Below are 9,846 nucleotides of genomic sequence, written 5' to 3' on the forward strand. Positions count from 1 at the left end.
AGGCACCATACAAGATGGGGACTAAGGAGTTGAAGGAACTCAAGGAACAATTGGATGACCTAGAACAGAAAGGATTCATTCAGGAGAGTATTTCACCATGGGGATCACCAGTAATATTCGTGGATAAAAGGATGGAGGCCGAAGGATGTGCGGAGACTACAGGAACTTGAACAATGTTACTATCAAGAACAAGTATCCACTTCCCAGAATACAAGATCTATTTGATCAGGTTAGAGGGGCAGGAGTTTTCTCCAAGATTGATCTGAGATCAGGATACCATTAGATAAAGATCAAAAAGAAGATGTTCCTAAAACTGCCTTTGTTTCAAGGTATGGACATCATGAGTATTTAGTAGTACCTTTTGGGTTAACCAATGCCCTAGCAATATTCATGAATCTCATGAATAAGATCTTCATGCCATGCCTGGACAAGTTTGTCATCGTGTTCATCGATGATATCTTGATATACTCCAGGGACAAAGCTAAGCATGCAGAACATCTTAGGATAATGTTGCAAACACTAAGAGAGCATCAACTCTATGCTAAATTCAGCAAATGTGAGTTTTGGCTAGATCAAGTAGAATTCCTTGGTCATGTTATCAGCAAGGATGGGATAGCAGTAAACCCAAGCAAGCTAGGAGCAGTTTTAGAATGGGAAGCACCAAAGAATGTCAAGGAAATCCGAGGATTCTTAGGAATGGCAGGATATTATAGAAGATTCGTCAAAGGATTCCCAAAGATAGTAGGACTAACGACTAAGGTGCTAAGGAAGAACACACCGTTCGTGTGGTCTGATGTGTGTGAGAAGAGTTTTCAGACTCTGAAGGAGAAACTCACGACATCACCGGTGTTAGCACTTCCGGAAGTGGTCAAGGATTACACAGTGTATTGTGACGCATCCAAGCATGGATTAGGTTGCGTACTCATGCAGGATCAGAAAGTAATATCTTATGGATCAAGGCAACTCAGACCTCATGAAGTGAACTATCCAACACATGACCTAGAGCTAGCAGCGGTCGTATTTGCACTAAAAACTTGGAGAAATTTTCTCTATGGAGCCAAGTGTGAGCTTTATATATACCACAAGAGTCTCAAGTACTTCTTCACTCAGAAGGAACTGAATATGCGACAGAAAATATGGCTCGAGTTAATCAAGGATTATGACCTGACAATCAATTACACTCCAGGAAAGGCTAACATGGTAGCAGATGACTTAAGTAGAAAGAGTACTAGAGGAGTAGAACAAGAAATAGCCCCGGAGTTGAAGAAGGAAATAAGTCAAGCACATATACAACTTTGGGAGATGGAAGCACATGAAGGACTATCAGCACTACAAGTTGCAGATGAATTAACTGTGAACTTTAGAATTGAGATTATCATGGGTCAACTTGATGATCCATTCATCATGGAGGAAATGAGAAGAATCGAGGAAGGAAGACCATCACAATTCCACCGAGGAGAGTCTGGATCATCATGGTTCCAGAAAAGGATTTGCGTTCCAGATAACGCCGAGATCAAGGAAGTTATACTTCGAGAAGCTCATCAAACACCGTATTCAATCCATCCAGGAAGTACAAAGATGTACATGGATCTAAAAGAGTTATTCTGGTGGAATAACTTGAAGAGAGAAATTGCAAAATATGTGGCGGAGTGCCATAATTGTCAAAGGGTGAAGGCAGAGCACCAAAGTCCAGCAGGACCATTACAACCTTTACCAATCCCAGAATGGAAGTGGGAAGAGATAGGAATGGATTTCATCACCGGACTACCCATGACCAATAAAAAGAAGGACATGATATGGGTAATCGTCGACCGGTTGACGAAGAGTGCACATTTCTTAGCCGTAAATCAACAAGACAAGGGAGAAAAACTCATAGATCTCTACATCAAAGAGATAGTAAGTAAACATGGAGTACCTAAGAAAATTGTGTCAGATCGAGGATCTGTGTTCACCTCTGCCTTTTGGAAGCAACTTCATGAAGCTTTAGGATAAATTAGACTATAGCACCGCCTATCATCCTCAGACGGGAGGACAAATGGAAAGGACAAACCAGATACTCGAGGATATGCTTAGGGCTTGTGCCCTAGATTTCGGAGGATCATGGGAGGAGCACTTACCATTAGCATAGTTTTCTTATAACAACAGCTACCAAAGCAGCATCAAGATGGCACCGTTTGAAGCTCTGTACGGAAGGAAGTGTAGGTCACCTATCTGTTGGTACGAGGCAGGTTCAAGCAAGGAGTTTGATCCACATTATCTGAAGGAGAAGCAACAGATAATTGATGTGATCAGGGACAGACTCAAGATAGCCCAAAGCCGACAGAAGAGTTACACAGACCAAAAGAGAAGGACATGGGAACCAAAAGTAGGGGACATGGTTTATCTCAAGGTAAGTCCAATGAAAGGTCTTCAGAGATTCGAAGTGAAGGGGAAGCTTAGCCCTAGATACATCGGACCTTTTAAGATACTGATCCAAAACCGAGGAGTAGCTTTTGAATTGGAACTACCGGGAAGATTAGCCCAGGTACGAAATGTGTTTCATGTGTCGCAACTTAGAAGATGTTTAAAGACCCCAGATGAGCCAGTATCCCATGACGAGTTAGATCATCAGCCAGATCTGACTTACATTGAAAAGCCAGCAAAGATTCTTGAGGAGAACTGGAAACAACTCAGGAATAGAGTTATTAAATATTGCAAGATACAATGGAAGCATCATCCCGAGAGAAAAGCCACCTGGGAAAAAGAGGAAGACTTAAGGAAGTCATACCCATAACTTTTCAGGTATTACAACCACAACTTCGGGACGAAGTTTTGTTTAAGGGGGAAAGGCTGTAATATCCCAGGATTAGAGACAATCGAGGGGTAAAATTTAGAAAGGGGTGTGCATTGCATCGTAAATTCTGGAAAAATTTCGCGCTTTTAAAGAAAAACTGCATCGAAGGGGGACAAGTTTCTCTCTCGACACCTTACAGGGTTAGTGTTTCGAGAGTGCGATAAACTTGGACCTCAATTTAATCAATTAGGGTTTTTTGAGAAGAGAGGGGAACATACATCATCTCAACCTAAGTTGCATAATTGAATTACAACATGATGTGTTTGAATTTTATAATTCAAACATTAAACAAGAATATTATAATACAAAATTGGATAATTCATTTAACAATTGAATTATAAATGATAGAAAACAATAGAATGAATAATGAAAGCTCATTAGAAAAAACTTGAGCTTTATTGATTAACACACAAGATACATTGTCATTTACATTATCCAAATTGATATTACAATTCATTACAAAAATTGAATAAATGGAAAATGGAAAAATGAAAAATTACAAGTTAAATTAAATATCTAGACTAGGCAAGTAAATCTTCATGAATTTCTTGTACACCAATTGTTTGATGTTCACTTGGATCATCCAAAGCATCCCTGCAATCAAAAGAAGAAAAAAAAGATTAGGCCAAGTGGCAAAGCCACTTGGCAGGTTAGAGAAGAAATGGAAATTTGGGGATAATACCAAAACCCTGCCGACTTGATCCACCACAAGCTCAAGTCCCAAGCCACACACACAGGCAGCTCACAATGCAGGTGTGCATGCACACCAGCACACACATAGCCAAAGGAGTCACCAAAATGGTGCCAGACACTGCTGTCGACCATGAGAGTAAGGAGAAGGCAGTATATAACATTTTCACAGCCAGAAACCCTACCAGCTCATCGACAAGCTCCAAGGGTAAGAACAACAAGAACAACAAGAACAGGAAGAACAGCCAGAGTTGTTCAACCTTTCCAAAAAACACCAGGAATTAATCATGAAACCATCCAGAACAGTTCCAACGGGAACTGTGCTGTTGAGCAAGTCACAAGGAGAAGCATCACAAGCCAGCAGGAGGAGCGGGGCAGGCTTCACACATCAACCAGAAGCAAACCCTCTACATCAGCAAATAAACTAGGAGCTGGAGTGAGGTATACACAAATGATCCTGAGCAAACCCATGTTTTGCACATCAATAAGCATACACATGCATCACAGAAGCAAGGAAGGGTAGAACCCTGGTTGTATCATCACTTGGTTGCAAAACCATTTGTTTCCAGCAAACAAAAGACAGACTAGCAGGAAAACAACCAAGGGAACACTGGTTGTGTCAACACAGTGACACAACCAGAGAAATCCAGCAAGGACTTAATCCTATTTAGCCACACAAAGTCACCAAGCACCTAACAGTTTAGCTACACCATCAGAATGGCAGAAGTATAAGCTTTCTGCAAACATTTGTCAACATCAAAGGCTTCCGGCAATCAATTATGATCAACCAGTAAGCACTTATCCATAAACAGTAAGCCACCTGAGGTGGGAGCTACCAAAACAACAAGGAATTGCTGTTGAGGCCACCTCAACCATAAAATCATCAAGCCAAATAGCATATCACTACCCAGAAGGGTTCAAAGGGAGCTAGGGTCCCCAATAAATGATTGGCATCCCTTTAGCTCTATTAAATACACTTATATGATCATTACTGCAAAGCAGTTCACATCATTTATCCACTAAATCAAATAAGGCAACACAGATAAATGATAACAACAAGTAAACCATGCACCAGGCAATGCAGATGATCCAATGGATCATTGCAAGCAATAGCAGTAGCTTGAGCAAGCACAAGCATACACCAGCACAGGCTAGTGGGTCACACAAACACAAGGAAGAGCATCAGTGAGACACAAGCATGGAACAGCAGCCAATTACCAAGCAACCGATGATCATATGATCATCAGGGCTTGACAGAGCAGGCTAGAGCCAAGCCTAGCACCAACACATTAACCATATGAATTAAATAGCCACAGAACCTAAACAATTGCATCACAGATAATCAAATAAGTTATATGTAATTGTATCCAGAAGCACACCATCAAGAGATGGAGCTGTCTAGCTGACAGCTATGCTCAATTGAGAATTTCCATGATTTACAACTCAATAAGCAACATACCAGGGGCACTGGTTCTTGCAGATTGCAAGGATTACCACAGTAATCAAGCCAGGGGCCAATAAGATGAACACACATGTTAGCCTAGCAGCAGTAGCAATAGCAGGAACAACTTGGCAGGCCATGAGCATCATGGGATGCTCATGGGCATGTATACATGAACTACAACAGCAATAATGGCAAACACACAAGCATGAGCCAGAGAGAGGAGAGCACCAGTACAAGCACAACACTAGAGCTAGGTCATGGCACATAGAGCAGCAGCAGCTAGTACACCATGGCAGCAATAGAGGTAGCACGGCACATAGCACATAGGCGCAGGAGAAGCAGCAGCACAACAACCTGGACACCAAGGCATCTAGTGGAGGAGTAAGAAGAACATACAAGAGAGAGAGAGCGAGTGGAGCACATACCAAGACGAGCAGACAGCAGTCGCGGCCATGGTGGCCACGGCGGCACACGCCGGGCGCACGGCAGCGCCAGGCCAGGCCAAGCCATGTCTCGACCAGCGCCGCAGCACCTAGCACCACCACGGCGGGGCTCACAGCGGCGCCATAGCGCCAGGAGCGCCAGCGAGCAGCGAGATCGCCGCGGATCCCGTAAACCTAGCCACATAGAGGGGGTCGAAGACAAGCGGGAGCCACGCCAGCTCCAGATCTACTCGGAGGAGCGTGACCGGTGTCGTGGGGCGGTTAGATTGCGCCCCATGGCGAGGGCCAAAACCGCCGGAGTCCGCCGGAATTGGCCGGCGACGACGGAGGCGACACGGGTCGCCAGAACGCGAGGGGGTTAGAGTTCGTCGAGGCGACGCGATGGAGAGGTGGAGCGAGCGACCGCACGGGTCGGTTGTACCCGAGTGTGTCTAACCAAACCATTGGGCTCCACCGGCAACTGGGCCCAGGGGCATTTCTATCTTTTCATAAATGACCATTTAATTGAATCCTTCCAGAATTTTTATAAAATAAATATAGCTCTAAATAAATAAATAAAATATGTTAGCAACTCAGAATAGAATTCTCTATCATAATAAAATATGTATAGGAATTATTGATACAATACAAAATGAGTCATATTTAAATACAAAGAATTAATCATTACAAATCAAATCCTATATTTTTAATGATAAAAATAAGTCCATAATACTTTTGGACTTTAAAAACACCTTGACAACATTTCAAGGTAGTATTTTACCCTAAATAGAATATCCCTAAATTATTCTTACTAATTACCTCTTACATGAAATAATAAAGCATCGGGAAGGGGGGAACAAACCCTAAAAGCTGAATCATGCATAATTGCTTCTTTAACCATTGCCCTTATCGGACAATGATGCTATCTTTCAGCAACAGAGGACAAGGGTCAGTCCACACCATCAAACTGCAACACATTGCAGTCTTTAGGCAAGTTCATCGCTTGCTCATGTCATTTGAGTATTTTTATCAAATTACTTGCAAAGTACTATGTTTATTACTCTTGCATAAAAAGTAAAACCACTATTTTCATAACTATGAATATGACTATGTGGTTGGCAATGGAACCATGGAATGTGTTGACATGGTGGATATTCCATTGCAATGGGTTTATATCAATCTAGGATTAAACAACAAATGTCGTCCAGTGATTCTTGTGCCGTAAAACTCGTGTGAACCATAAGATCTGGAGTGGGACGGAGTAGTCAATCGTATTTCCACCTCTTGTACATCAACGGATGCGCTTACCGTAGTCACTTGTTTCCTGAGGGACAAGCGGAGTGGTTGGGGAGCCCCAAGTCCCCACGGTAATGCGGTCTATGATGGGTTGCATTGGCCGGCGAAGGACCATGGTTGCGACCTGGTAGTTGTCGAGGTCGGAAGATATCCTGGTGATATAGACCGACGAGGACCCAGGGTCGGATTTGCAACAAAGGGTGGGTGTGCGAGGTAGAGGAGGAATATGATTGGCTAAGAACTTATACCGGGCCTCACACCAAAGGAAGTGTGGACGGCAAAGCTGTCCGGTTGGCACCAAGGTTAAGATCTATTATGGGTAAAGCAACACACCTCTGCAGAGTGTAATGAATTGTGACCTGTCACTCCCTATTCTGGGTTTGGAACTACAAACGCTTCCGGAAAGGAACTCCATGAAGTTCTAGTAAACCGGTGAAGGCTGACGGACATAGTTCTTCTGAATAAAATCAACCTCTTGAAGAAATGTTTATCAAAAACCTGCATTGGTATTAGACTTTCACGGTCCGATATCGTAGCTAGTGCATTAAACACCTCTTTCCTAATATGAACTTGTTGAGTACGCTCGTACTCATACCACTCTTAAATCCCTTGCTTAGACTGTCTGAATCGTCTTGAGGAGGACATCGACGACCAAGAAGGAGCAGATGGGATCTGCTATGAAGAGCCAGACCTCTCCGGAGGAGTAGAGAGGTGGATTACCTCATCGTCTACGGAACTGGGGAGGGTTCCGGAGGAGAACAAGCGTAGGCGAAACTGATAGTAGTAGTATCCGAGCAGTACGAACTCTTAGTACTTAGCAGCTCGAGGAAAATAAATGTATGACCTGCTGAGACATATATATTATAAGTTAAGTTGGGTTCACCTCAAACCTAGGAGCATTCCTCTCTGGACCCAGGAGGAACTCCATGATGATATGTACATATGGTTTGTAATAATAAATGAATGAGTTATGGACCAGCTATGTTCTGTTGTACTACTCTGAGGGATGTAATATTTGCGGATTGGTACTTCGTGAATGTTATATCAATGACTGGCATACTACAACATGCAGTGGTATGAAGGGTAACCGCAGTTACTGCCAGAATATACATCATCATCATCACCACCACCATCTCCATGCATGCATCCCTGAACCACCCCCTCAAGGGCACCACTACAGATTGTCGTGGTACTTGCCAAGGTTGTTCCTCAGCCAGAGGATGCGGTGTGCCTCGATCATGCCGACGAAGCTGTAACCCTGGGTCTTGTGGTCGACGAGGTGGCTGAGGGTGGCCATGAGATCATCCTCGGCGAAGCAAAGCATTTCCATGACCGCATTGTATAGGTCAGGGTGCATGTTCGTGGGCTTGTTGTCCCTAATGGCCTGTGCCATGCCACACCAACAGTCATGTTGGTGAAGGCCACCAGCTCGTCATCGGTGAAGGCGCCTCTCTTCCTATTGCCGGCGCTCACCTATTCAGGCGCGTCAGTAGCCTTCTCATGTGCCCCATCGAGGTTGACCGTCTCGGATTCTTGGGTTTCAGCATCCTCAGGTGCAGGATTTGATGCAGCCGAACCCAGGAGCCCATGGCGTACTTGCCGGTGGTGAGGCCGAAGGAGAATATGGTATGCATCTCGTCGAAGTTGGCGATGGGCACATTTAGGAACTCCTCGTCCTTTGGGTGATCCTATGATATGAAGGGACAATGATGTTAGTTCTGCTCGTGGCTGATCACAAAGTTAGTGAGGAGGACTGAGTTAGTGAGGTGCTCACCGCGACGTGCCCGTAGTAGTGCTCACCCTCAAGGACGATGCATTTGGTGTCCTCGCACCACTGAACACCGCTTAGATCGCGGAGCGTTCTAATGGTGAGCCACCTCTGCCTCCACTTCCTCAGGTGGTTGTACACCTGAGTGGAGCAGACGGACACATGTAACACCCCAAATTTCAAAACAAAGAGAAAATGAATTTCCTGTTTCCAAAAATGAGAACCAACAAAAACTTTTCTGAAATAGAATGCTATGCCTAGTGCTCCTGCCTATTACTTGTGTTTTTGCCATGATGAGTGTATTATGCTTATGTGATAAACCCTAGGACCCCAAAGTGATCAAGTGAAGATCACAAACCAAATAAAACTAAAAGGGAAAGAAATCAAATAAGAAGGACCCTAAAAACCTAACCTTTTCAAAAGACATTGGGATCTATTTTGAGAAACCTAAAAGAAAGGAAAAACCATATGTGGGCCTATAGCCCTAATATGAAAATCTTGAACCCTACCTTCTCTTATTTTGCTAAATGGTGGTGAACCATTGCAAAACTTATTAAAAACCCTAAACCACATCCCTCTGGTCATCAATCTTTAAGAAATAAAATAAACAGGAAACATCTTAGTTAAGAAAGAGGCATATATGCCTATGGCTATTTTAGTAAAACCTTACCCTAGGCCTTTCTACTTTCTTGAGAGGTTTGGAAAACCTTCTTAAACCTTATCTAGTACTTCTCCACCCCAAGCCTAAATAAAACAAAGGAGTGTAAAAAGAAAGTAATAATGCCATAGAGGCATATGAGAGCAAAGTATCAAATTTGTGAAATTGAGGATCTTGACCCTAGACTTGAAGTTGAATGGTTGGATCACTCCTATATACCTTTTCAACTCTCAACAACATCAATTGGGTCAAGCCTAGTCAAAGTAAAAATCAAATGCCACATATGCATAGAGGCATATGTGACCCATAGCCATTTTCACCAATTCTTGTCCTATGCACTTCTACTTTTACCAAATGATGTGAAACCATGCCTGAACCCAATCTAACCCTAATTTGACCCTTCACCCTTGCTCAAGAAAAGCAAGGAGAGCACCTTACAAGAATAAGAAAAATTTGACATGTCACCTCTCATGCATTTTGGCCAATTTTACAAATCTTTGAGCTGGACCTTTTGGAATGGTTTCAATGGTTTGAAAATGTTTTTGACATTAGAGTCAAGACAAGTCCAATCAAATAGAGGGAAATCACATAGAGAGAAAATTCCATTTTCCCTCACCTACACATAGGGCCAATTTATCAAATCTTGACCTAGGCACCAACCTTGTTTCAAAAATGGTTTGAACCTTTGTCCCCACTTAATCTAACATCAAATAAAGTTCACCCTTGTCAAGGTGA

The sequence above is a fragment of the Lolium rigidum genome, chromosome 3 (genome assembly GCF_022539505.1).
Source record: "Lolium rigidum isolate FL_2022 chromosome 3, APGP_CSIRO_Lrig_0.1, whole genome shotgun sequence".
NCBI classification, from domain to species: domain Eukaryota; kingdom Viridiplantae; phylum Streptophyta; class Magnoliopsida; order Poales; family Poaceae; genus Lolium; species Lolium rigidum.